Genomic DNA, 13,216 nt, shown 5'->3' on the forward strand with positions numbered 1-13,216 from the left:
CATTATAATGTATAAACATAACAAACTTATTTTTTTATACAGAAAAAGCTGTTGATTTTGAGCTGTACCTACTAACTCCATGAATCATTTCTTAGAGTGTGGAGGCGGAAGAACAACAGATTTTGCAGCTGCGCACCAGAGACACGGAGAACATCGTCAACAACTGCAGATGTTTTTCACATTATATCCCTAACTCGGATAGATAGAGGGAAAGTTTGAAAATCAACAAAATTTCCCTTTAAGCCTTTAATTACCTTTCTTTGGATGTGAAGAGGCAAATCAGTTAGGTGTGTACACCAGTTTGTAATGACAACAATTAGTTGATGGTGACGCCGTTCCCATATTAGAGAAGGAGTAGAATAAGCATGTGCTCTTCATGTCTATATCCAGGCATGACACGTGTGTGAAAATATCAAAAGAAATTGTGAAACATATTCCTATCTTGCCACTAGTTCATTCAAAGGATATCTTTGAAAACACCATCTTCTCTAAGATTAGAGTTTACTGCTGTTTGTTTACTGCTGTCGGCACTGTAATCCCAGCAATGTTCCACTGTTAATAAAGACTACTGACTTGAAAGTTTGCAGCCATGTTTTCAACATAACAGATCTATACAGACTGCATTTATATCACTGTATGGTGAAATTAGTTGTTCTGGGCGATGACCAGGCAAACCATGTCTTGACAGTTTTAAACTTGTTTGATCCAAGACAGTATCAGTATAGGAACAAATGAAGTCATGTCATTTTAATATGTGATTCATATGTTTTTGACTATAGAAACTTGTGTTAAACGTTATAAATTAATACATAAAAAGCATATATTTTTAAAACTGTAATGGTAATTTGCATTGGCTGACATATAAGAATCTTATTTAAAAAAAACAAAAAAAGCATAGTTTACATAACATTAACATACAAAAAGCTATATATAATTGTATATATTCATATATAAAAAGTATTTGCTTTTTATACTGATATGGTCATTTTAATTGGCTGACATATAACAGTCTTATAAAAAACATGAAGAAATTATAGTTTCCCTTTAAATTAAATACACTTTACACACAAAAATATATGTATATAAAAAAGCATATGTCTTTATAACTGAGACGTGTGACAGGTCGTCTCCCTCCCTGCCACTATATGGCACTGTGCCAACTTATTGGGCATCCTGATCGAGGGGCGGCACAATGCGCCCTTACATATAGAGGTGCAGACACACCTGTCTCATCCTTTTCCTCCGCTTCTCTCTGGTGGCTGTGGCTTGTCTATCGCGGTGGTTCGGCGTGGCCGTTGCGGGTGTACAATCCTCTTCATTCAGGTAATGCTCTCTGCTAGTCTTCCATTGTTCATGTGTGCGTAACACGGGCACTTTGGTGACGCGATCTCCGCTATTTGTAGCGCAATCGGCTGTGGGGGGACGCATCGCTCCGCCAGAAGCCCTTCCTGGATGCGCTTGCCTGTCCCTTTCAGTAAGTCCACAATTGTCTGCCGTCCCGCGGCTCTGTCACTCAGTTCCCAGCTGATTATTTCTTTGTGTGTCTGATGTAGCTGGGTGATTAAATCGCGGCGCAGGCCGTTGTTCCGCCGCCTCTCTTGGCCTTCACCGTAGCTTTGCGGAGTGGTATGTATGAGTTCATTTTCCAAAAATGTTGGTTTTAATATTTATTTGTGCACTAAATTATAGTTTGTGTGCCTTTCTTGTAGAGGCCGTGGTAAATGGTCGGCCGGTATTTAGCCACCTTTCCCGGGATCCACGCTGCTGTTTTGGCTCTACTTAAATGTTGGATGTCTTTGGCTCACCGTGACGACGTTCAGTGTGATTATACTTAGCCGTTGTGGCTCCCCCATGAACGTGTCCTGTCTGGAGCTTATTGTTAATTGAGCAGCTTTTTGGCTTGAGCTGCCTGGCTACACAGCGCGTGGTTATTACTCATAAGGCTGCCCACTTCTGAGCCGGTTAAAGGGCATTACACTGCTTTCAGTTTTAAGGAATAATTAGTTCATATTTTGTTATTTAGTGTTTTGTATTTCTGTATTTTGTTTTCATTGTGTTTTGCCACACCAGCTGTGTAGCACCCTATTGCATGTTTTAACTTGTTCTTTTGTGTTTTGGTTAGGTGCTGTGGGCCCGAGGCAGCAGTTTAATCCATGGTGGTGGTCCCCTTCACGAGTGTCCAGTGTGAGTGCAGTGTCACAGGTGTTTTAATTTACAGACCTTTCTACTTCTAACCCTAACCCTCTGCTCCTGTAGGGTGCTAATTTTTATGTGATAATATTAGGTGCGTGTGTGTACTTCTGATTATTTTTGCTGATTTACTTGTGTGTTAAAGTGTGCTCTTTAATTTGAAAACCGTCTCTTGCCCTGTGGTATCATTGAACCTGTGTGACCTTATTCATTAAAAGTTAGCTTAGAATTTCCTGGGGGTGAAATTACCCCAAGTGGCGTTGTTGCAACTCTGTAGCTCCCATTTCAACCACGCCACACATGTAATTAAAAAGTACAAACATTATATTGAACATATGATTTGCCATGCACATTCCTTATAAACAATAAATGTAATGTTTACTTGATTCATATGTAATTCTTATAATCATGTTGTATGAGGAAAATGCAAAAGTGGCCACTTTCATGAGTAAATCATAGTATGAGACATAAGTCTTATAAGACATATAAAACATAAACATTTACTATTGGAGGCAATGGGAGTTTTTTCTATTTCTTTTCCATATGGGAAGTCCTGGCTAAGAGAACACATCTCACATAACCACTGATCGTTGATACCGATTCAGGACCACTGTACTACACTATGGAGTAAGATGGCTAGCAAAAAGATGTGTGCATGATTCTAACCATTCGTAATGTTAAACATTTGTATGTCAATAAAATTGTTGTGCACAAAATTCTGCTGTCATATATGCGAGTCTGAGAAATTGTTTGGGTTAGGATTGTTTTTATGTGAGTATGAATCTAAAAGCTGTGAGTGCAAAGTCTTGTGAATACAACTCTAAAGTCTTCACTGTGAACACGAATTCAAGTTTATGGGTACGAGTAGAAAAGTGTTGAAATGACGTCACAGGGGAAAATAATCGAACCCCGATTTCTCCAAACGCACATGCGTCAAAGCCAAAGATGGCTGACAGCAGTGGACCGGGTGGAGCTGCCAGCTCAGGTGAAGCATCACAGGTAAAGTCAATAACATGTATATCCAATATTTATTTAATAAAATTCTACAATTTAAAATAATATACAGTTCATGGACTTACAGACTTGCTGCTTTGGCTTTCAAGCTAACGACATGCCGGTGACGCTAAGTTAGTGCTAGTATTACTAGTGTTAGAAGTTGGCTTGTGCTAGTTAATTAGCACTCAGTCCAAGTCCAGTTTCTTTTCCTCTTTGCTAACCCTCCTCTCGGTCATGTGCATTTGTTTACAACGAAGCCGGCAGGAAATCAATCAGTGGATCAGTGGATTATCATATACACATTTTGACGTGTATATTTGTGTAGTCTTGTCATAAACAAGAGATTACGGGTTACGGGGCGCGTTTCTGTTGCAGTGCTGCAGAGACGAGAGCTGGGACACCGGGTTGGAGGCTCCATTCTCCATGTAACAAGTTACAAGTCATTTATTTAACCAGCACTATTACTCTGAAGCTGTTTACTTAAGGTAAAAAATGAACCATAAGGAAAATATCCCGCATAGTTCCTTTTTAGCCTCTTTCCATCTGTGCTCCTCTGATCAGAGCGGCGTCCCTAGCAACGGTCTGTTATACAGAAATAACAGACCGTAAAATGCAGCGATTGATAACATTCAATAGAGCCCTATAATCATAATTATTTGCCTGCAGTCAGTTGCTTGAGATCAGGCGCACAAGTGTGGTTTGCAGACTGGCTTGCTGTTTGGTGTGGATGCTGACCAAAGCTCAGACTTTAAGAAAACGTTAGTTTGCAGGCATTCTGTACAATCGTGAAAAATATTCATGTCTGTAACATTTGCTATTCAATTTTGTCTTTTTTCTCACTCAGGTCCATTTAAGAGACATCATCAACACAGCACAAAATCTGGTGTTGATGTTAAGTGACAGTGTACCAGCGAATGTCAGGCCAGTCAGACAAGAAAATACAGGAGAAGTTGCTGTCGGACAGGGAGCACAGTCAGTTCCAACAGTGAGGCCTCAGCAGGCAGTGCAACAACTTATAAGATCTCAGAACAATGGCCCTGGACTGTCAGTGAAACAAGAAATGGCGTGGTAGGGTACATTGGTCATTTATTGCACTCCCATTTCAGGCACATTTGGACAAACTAGGTCCCTGATTCTGATTCAAGCAGAAGGCAGAGAAACAGCTGCAGATGTTTTAAATTCTATTATTTACCGCTATTTTCCAATTTGCCCTAGGCAAGATTACTCCCCCCCATTAAAAAAAAAAGAACACCATCATACAATTGAATGACAACATCTGAACCATCTGAACACTCACAACAGTTTTATTTGAACAACAACAATGAACTTTCAAGTCACTCTTTCCAGCATGTGTTTCAACTAATTTACAAATAACAGCACATCAGGCAATAAACACATCTGAAGCATAAATTATGAACCATAGTATTGTTCAGTAATGTGACTGCAGCTGTAACATGAATTACATAACTCACCTGCTTCAAGCTGACTTTCAGAGGTGGGTGGTGTGTTGATGTGGTAGCGCTGCTGCTGCATGACGCCTGACTTGTAGCTCTATTCAAACATAGAGTACATCCATACTGTTAAGTTTTTTGTGTCATTCTACTTCATTTAATAAATTAATTAAGGTTTGATATAAAGTAGGTACTGTACAAATAAACTAAACTAAATAAACCTAAATTTACTGTAATTGCTAACAAACTCGTACCATTCAGTCACAACAACAACAACAACAATAATGATAATAACAACAACAACATAGCAGTGCATAAGAGACAACAAACAATTGGCTAATCTTACATGCTTCAGAGAGTGGTGTGGATGTTGCATCAGAAGGCCCCTCTCCGGCAGCTGTTAGGGGCGTCTGGAAATATTTTTTGAGCGCAGCTAGACAGATATAGATTCACTTATTACTGTACAAACAAAAAAAAAAACCACAGCAGACAGAATAGGACAAACAACTGTTGCAGCTTGCAGCAGTTATTTGCATAAGTGGTTTGTTCAACATAACATTCTCAACATTTGTTCAGCACTACTATTTCACAATAAACAACACAGAGTACAACCTACACTGGTGGCGCATCCGGACGGGTTGGCCTCTACTTTGATTCATGATTCATTTATCCTTCTTAGTAGCTATCAGTGTCATTGTCTAGCGTACTAAGCCAGCGTTGCTTTATTTCAACCTAGCTAGCAAGCTAATACAATTCTCTTTTGGTATCGCGCACCCGAGGGCTTTGACGGCTGTTTCAATCTCGCAAAATAAAAAAACATAACCTGTCTGTCACTTGACGTGACACCTATCTGACCCTCTGAGGTGCGCAGCCAATGACTACACGTCACGTGACTCAGCACCACAAGTGAGAAACATGTAATTGTTTATCTGTTTCTTTAGGGAGGGGGAGGGGAGGGCACCAATGGGCATCGAAAATTGTTATTGTTTTTTTTTTCTCCGTCGAGGGTGACTGGTGGCGCCCCTCCTGCAGATGGCGCTCTAGGCGACTGCCTATATCGCCTATGCCTAGAGCCGGCCCTGGCTCCCATAAACTGACTTGGCAACCATTCAAGAATGCCTTAGATGCAGCCAAGCTGCGTCCTCTGAAGCTGGACAAGAGTACACCATCAGTACATTCGATCTAGGTGTTTGCATGAAAGCATACCCTCTAGTATGGAATGAACCTGAAAAATACCAAAAACATATAATCCTCATTGGTACATTCCATTGCTGTGGAGCATATTTGAAAGGCATAGGCAGAAGATACTGTCAAGGGAGTGGGTGGGTAGAAGTGGCTTTGGAAGCAAAACTGATCACCACTGGCTCGGTGACTGGGGTCACTGATGGAAAGAATTGGGACAGAGTGATGAACACACACAAATCCATGCTGGAAGCTCTAGAGAGACTCCTCTATGACAAGTATCTGGAAACTCATGAACCACTCTCTCCAGAAGGGACTGCATTCCTGGAAAAGCTCACTCTGAACAAATCTTCTCTCACTGAAGTTCTCTCATCAGATGACAGAACACGGCAGAATATCATGCATTCAGAGAAGCAGTGAGAAATGGGGTGCTGGGAGAAACTGGACAGTTTTGGATGGAATACATGGACTGCACTTGGCTCGTCCCGCAATGAATAAGGCAATCAAAATGAATGACTATGAAGGATACAAAGCCACCTTAAACAACATGCCAGACCTCTTCTTCTGCTCAGACCAGCAGAACTATGCAAGATTCCTCACATACTTGGGATACTTTCTTGAACACATTGAGGAAATGCATCCAGGATCTGAGAAACTTTTGCGCACTGGAGCAATCAGTGTATCCAGATCACATATCCCAGGCAACCGCTGCCACACCAACAAAACGATAGAAGAGACAGCTATGAAATGGCTCAAGTCAAACTCAGGGTCTGTAACATATTCTGCAGGGATCTGTGGAATCACCAGTAACTATGAAGCCAGCCAACATCATATCCTGACTGCCCATGCCAAAGGAGAGTATGTAGAAGAGACGTGGAAGATGACAAGCGACCGAGGTGAACATACAGAGAAGCAGCAAAGAGATCTAAGACCACGTGAAATCACTTGGTCTGAGAAGCAAGTCCAGCAAACAGTAGAAGCATTTCAGAGTTTTATTGAACCTATCAAGAGGAACAGATTCAAGACAATGTCATCTACCACACCTAAAAGGAAGCTTGTGGCATCAAACCAGAAAGTGATCCAGTACAAGGCCACAAGTGGGTTCATCTTTCAGATCTTCATCAAATCACAACAACTCAAGTCACAAATAAGCATCTCTGACCTAATGACCTATCCCTTGACTCTGACACCATACTCCATTTCAACAATCGGTGGCTTTTTCACAAAAACCAACAAAGCAAACGGAATGAACTACATGATCAAAGATGCTGAGAATACGCAACTTTCTTCTCCAAGCCAATGTGCTCTCATTCAAGATGGAAACTCCTCATTCTACATGCACGATGTGCCACGAACAATGAAGACTATATCAGAGTGCATCTTCAAAAGTCTACCGGCTGCAGCTGAAACAGTATTCAGCACAGGCACTTACCTTGACCGTCTTCATTCACCAAAATCAGCTGAGAGGGACTGCAGAGGTTGTGGTGAACGTTTTATGGTGAATGGGCTGAATATACATCGACCCACTGATTAGAATGGTTTTCTCACAAATGATGAAAAGAAGAAGGCACTCATTCATTTACTTCTGGATCACCGGAGCTCTCAAGATATGATGGAAGACATCCTCCGAAGGCCTGTTATTTTCGTAGAGGCTGGTCAAGCCTTCAAGATAGAATGCAATGCTGGAGTGATGTCTAAAGAGCTTCTACCTGGGATCTGTTCAAAACATGAAGAAACTGATGTGAGGGTGATCATTTACATGCAGTATATCCAAACCAAAATGCCTCACATCACTACAGTCAGAGTCAGAGCAAAAGACTGACATTTTTTTCATCCTCCTGTATTATGCCAAATCATCAACTGTCAACATCATCTTTGACATGGGAGATAGACTTATCAACATCAACCAAAATCAAATGTGTGGCTCAAGCCTTGAGCTTCGACAGGGTATCTCCGTTGACCTCTCCACCTTCCCACCCTGCAAGAGGGTCCTCTTACAGCACATGAGAAGAGTCAACTTCCAGGTATGCATCTGGAAGAGGGCTCATGAGCACTACCCGGAGATCCCATCCCCTCTCGACCATGGATTTCATATAAACACAGAGACTGGAAAGCTAGAACCACTATGGTTTGAGGGTGACATCATCCCCAAAGCCCTTGTCGATGTTTTGGCAGAAGAGGAAAAAGATGAAGATGACTTAGCAGATGAACTCCATACAAATATGGATGATGATGATGATGAGGAAGAAGAGAAAGAAACTGATGATCAAAATCCAGTTCTATCATTGTACTTTTATTGTCAGCTAATGGATCTCAGCACATAGACATCACACATTTCTTCTGTGCAGAGCAGCCAAACTATACTAGAATCCTCACACCTACTAGGTTAATTTCATGAACACACTGAGGACACATCCTGGATCAGAGAAATGGTATCAGTGTAGCCAGACCACATATCCCAGACAACTGCTGCCACACTGAGAAAGCATTAAAAGAGACTTCATAAATAAATCTTCATGAATAAGTCTTCTGGGACATATTCTACACTAATACAAGATGGTAAGAAGCTACAGCATAGATAAGCAGCAAAAAGGTCTAAGACCCAAAGAAATGTGTTTTATTTTATGTTTGAGCTGTATTTTAGTGTCTCCATTTGGCTGTATAATGTGTATCTATAGTTAGTAATATTGTCTCTATTGATGGTTGGCTTCTTGATAACAGACTGCACACTTGAGTCATTGTTATTCATTGTGTTGCCTGGACTTTGTTCTTCAATAAATCTCTTATTTGGGTACCAGAAGGATATTGCACAAAACCAAGATAAGGGATTAAGCCGGGATATGTTGGTTATCCTGGCTGAATTTAGCCTCAAGTCGGTTGCATGAATGCAGGTCAAACTTAACCAAGTTACTATGGTGATTTATTCTCTGCAGCTAGCCTGCTCCAGACCAGGCTAACAGCCAGGCTAAAATTAATCCTAGTGATTCACCTGTATTTCCACCGTCAATCCTGTGAGGAAATAATGTGTTTTTTACAGCATGTCCATGGTCTTTCTAAGTAATTTTAATTTATTTTTTAAAATTTATTTTTAATTTATTATACTATTTTAATCCCACGAGGGGAAATTCTTTTTATCACTCACATTACACACGCATGCACACACACACACACACACACACAGTGTATAGAGGAGAATGAGTGAAAGGGCTGCCACCTGCAACGGCGCCCAATGAGCAGTGTTAGGGGTCGGTGCCTTGCTCAAGGGCACCTCGGCAATGCCCAGGATGTGAACTAGTATTCTCCATTACTAGTCCACATCATACGTTGCATATGTTGCATCCTTTTAATTATCCTGCATTAAAATATTACATAAATATTGTCATTTCTCATTTCATTTAAATCTGTTGGCTGTTTGTAATTGCAACAGTCTTTTTATATTGATTCAAGTGGTAGTATTATACTCAGGCTAAGTGTTATATTGCTATGCTAATGAAGACTGCTTGTCAAATTGCCGTCAGAGGTTTCATAAATATGTGTTTTATTGCAGTAATTGAGATTACAAAACACAGCTGATGAAGTTGCAAAGGTGTTGTCAATGAAATCTGTCACAGGGGCAATATAGTATATATAGGTCCAACTCCCATTCACCTGTTCCCTCTTCATAATGGCTTGCCCTTTTTTGGAGGATGTACTGGATGAGGAAGCCCTAATCCTCAGACGAGCATTTAGGCATGAAAGAGTCTTCCGGGACAGGTCAGACCCATTGGCCTTTGGAGATGACTATCTCATTGAGAGATACAGATTCTCAGGTGATGGACTAAGATATTTATGTAGGCTGCTGGGTCCAAAAATACAGCACCAGACGGCACGAAGCCATGCTCTCACTGTACCACAGATGGGTCTGTGTTACATTGAGATTTTTTGCAAGTGGGAGCTTTCTTATTCTGTTGGGGATGCAGAGAAGGAACCATTTGCCGCACAACAAGACGTGTTTGTCTGGCGCTGAAGTCATTCATCAACATATTCATCACCTTCCCTGGCCACAGAAGACCCCTCTACATCAAGGAGGAGTTTTACAAGATTGCAGGTAACCTCAATTTCAATGTGCAACCATTAGTTTCTAATTAATTTTTAATTAATTTTAACATCATTGGTGCAGTGGATTGCACACACATCAGGATCAAACGCCCCTCAGGAGAACATGAGGGAGAGTACATTAACAGGAAATCCTTCCACAGCATCAATGTTCAGGTAAGAGTGATTTGTGGTTACTATGACCTACATAAATTAATTCTGTGCATTAAATAACCTTAATAGGTTACAACTTAGCATTTCAGATGATCTGTGATGCTGACTGCCTTGTCAGCAATTTAGAGGCAAAGTGGCCTGGCTCAGTGCATGACTCCAGAGTCTTTCGGGCTAGTCCAATTTACGAGAGACTTTCACAAGGTAAGCCACACATTTTATTTGTACTGTAAGCACCTTGGACATCATGAGTGTTTAACTCTAGTTTTCTAAATGATATCTTGTATTATCAGGTGAATTCTCTGGTGTGCTGCTGGAAGACAAAGGCTACGCCTGCGAGTCATTCCTCTTGACTCCCATTGCGGACCCCCAAACCCCACCATAGCAAGACAAGGGCTCGAATCAAGATGACCTTCGGCCTTCTGAAATCTCGGTTTCAGTGCCTGCACCACCTCTACATCATACTCTACATTTCCTGAGTAACATGCACCTCTACTTGCCACATTTAAAGCAAAGTGTACAACATTTGATTAGTGGACTTGAAAAGTAACTCCTTTAGTCGTTTAATTGTAGCCTAATTATGACAGTTCCAGTGGAGCACTGTTTATTAATTGTACAGTTTTGGACTACTTACGCATTAAGCCGGTCCGCTATTATCTGCCAGGCTTTCTCTCTTTCTTTAATTATGGCATTGGTATTGCCTTTCTTATGATATCTTTCACCTCTTCATAGAACTCCATCAGGAGCTGATGTTCAGCGGCCATGAAATATGAAGCACGACTCTTATCCATGTTCCCATCGGTGATTCTGTGAGAAATCGCAATGTCAATTTAAGTATGCCGTGAACGTGCACTTATCCCAACTATCTACACCTGGCTTGACATAGCCGTGCTTTTTCATCCTGGCTCGGCAAACGTGCAACCAACGTGCCGCGCTTGCTCAATTATCCTGGATTTCTTTATTCTACTTTTGTGCAATACCCAGGGGTGGACTGGCCATCTGGCATACCGGGCACTGCCCGGTGGGCCGTTGACCCAATGTGGGCCGGTCTGGTCCGGTCCGCTTTGTTTTTCTCTAAATTCCCTCCCATTGGGCGGCCAATTGGCTACAGAGGGCTAGCAGTGTGTTACCAGCATCGACACAATTGGTCTATTGCAGAGGTGGGTAGAGTAGCCAAAAATTGTACTCAAGTAAGAGTACTGTTACTTTAGAATAATATGACTCAAGTAAAAGTAAAAAGTATTGTCACCCTGTGTTACTTGAGTAAGAGTAAAAAGTAATGGGTGAAAAAACTACTCAAGTACAGAGTAACTGTCGAGTAACCTCTTTTATTTATCAGGTCAAATAATGCACATGATGCATGCACAAAAATATATTATGGCAATGATAATTTTCAGAGCCGGAGAATTCCCTTAGACAACTGAAACAGTTTATAATAAACAATAATAAATAAATAAATAAATAATATAATAACTTAAATCTTTACACAGTAACATAAATTAAAAAAAACAAAAAACATTAAAATAAAAATAAATTAATAACAAAACAATGGGCTCAATAGTAGAGGTACAGTTGAGGTTACAAAGAACAAGTTTCTAAAAACCATAGAACACTCAACACAGAACAGTGGGCTCCATAGGCACTGCAGAGATTACTGTACAATGAATAACAAGAACAACAACAAGGCAGTCTCTGAGTGACCAATACATTTCCTTCCTTCCTTCCTTCCTTCCTTCCTTCATTCATTCATTCATTCATAACACTGTGTGTATGTAGGTGTGTGTAAGTGTAGGCGTGTGTGTGTGTGTGCGTGCATGTTCACTCCATAAAGTGGCCGTTAATCTTCAACAACAGCTGGCTCTCAAGATTTTCACTCTGAAGCTGTGACCTTTTAGCTGTGTACAGGAGGCCTGCATGACTAAACAGCCTCTCACAGGCGGCAGACGCTGGGAGGGCTGTATTCAACTTTAGTGAGAGCCTCTTCACTTCAGGAAAAGAATGGAGAAGGTCCATACCTCCAGGTGACGTACAGGAGAGGTACCTCTCTAGCTCTCCTGTCTTTGATTGCCCTTCTCCCATGGATGCAAAGAAATCGTCCTCATCTGAATGACTGCTGTTGGTTTGAGGTTCCTCATCCAGCTCCAAGTCGGAACCCAGGTGCCCTCTGATGTAGTCGAGGCCTGTGGCAAGATAAATAGTTTTCAAAAGAGTTAGGTTTGTACACTTTTCTTACCCATCTAATATATAGTCTGCTAAGCTGCTGTTTTTTTTTATATATTAAAACCCTCTGTGTTTATAACTCCTGCTTATCATCATTTTTCAGTTTTTGTTAACAAAATAAAGTTACAGCCCTCACAATCTCAACAAAAATATGGTTAAATCAATATTTCTCTGACAATATCAATTAAAAATATATGTTCTTATCTTTGTAAATGCAGAATTGATGGCAGAGGTGTTGTACAATACTACTGATTTACACTTGAATTGATTCACATGTACATTTACCAGCTTTTATGATGTTATCGTCAGTAGTCCAGGATGTCCTGAATTTTGGCAATAAAATTGCAGCAGCAATCAACTCCGGCTCTTGCATGATGTCTCCAAAGCGTTTTGTGATCCCACGCTGCAGGGAATCAATGAGACAGCCACACATTTTGCATGAGGCCTGCAACCTTTTCAGCTTGTCCTGCAGCTGATGAAGTGTTGGCAGCAGGAAGCCCATGTGGACCGATGTTTCCCCTTGGAGGACATTGAGAGCCATCGCAACAGGCTTCATCACTGCAGCGTACTCTGTCAAAAATGCCATCTCAGCTGTATTGAGCCTGTAAAAGATGAAAAGATCAAAATGAGCTTTTAGCAACTTCTGATAAATATATTTATTGTTCATTGTGTGTTCAATGAACTTACAAATACAATAATAAAATAGGTTAATAAGAAACTACATTGCATGATATTGAACTTAAGAGAGATGGATTAACATACATTAAATTCTGCCAACTTACATCTTAATCTTCAGTGCCATGCATACATTGCGGATTGCTTTTTCTCCTTGCTCCTTTTGGATGCGCACAATCCTTTCAACTGCGAGGAACAGGGAGCTCCAACGGGTCTGGTTTGGTCGGAGGAACTGCAACTTACACTCTCGCTCCACA

General features: G+C 40.9%; 1 long non-coding RNA gene across 1 annotated transcript; it reads left to right on the plus strand.

The window, feature by feature from the left end:
• The first annotated feature begins 1,263 nt into the window (after positions 1-1,263).
• On the plus strand, positions 1,264-2,445 carry LOC140992107 (uncharacterized). The gene is made up of 3 exons (XR_012178001.1): positions 1,264-1,323; positions 1,404-1,474; positions 1,554-2,445. It is a non-coding gene; the product is annotated as an uncharacterized lncRNA (long non-coding RNA).
• Positions 2,446-13,216: the final 10,771 nt, after the last annotated feature.

The sequence above is a fragment of the Pagrus major genome, chromosome 2, assembly GCF_040436345.1.
Source record: "Pagrus major chromosome 2, Pma_NU_1.0".
NCBI classification, from domain to species: domain Eukaryota; kingdom Metazoa; phylum Chordata; class Actinopteri; order Spariformes; family Sparidae; genus Pagrus; species Pagrus major.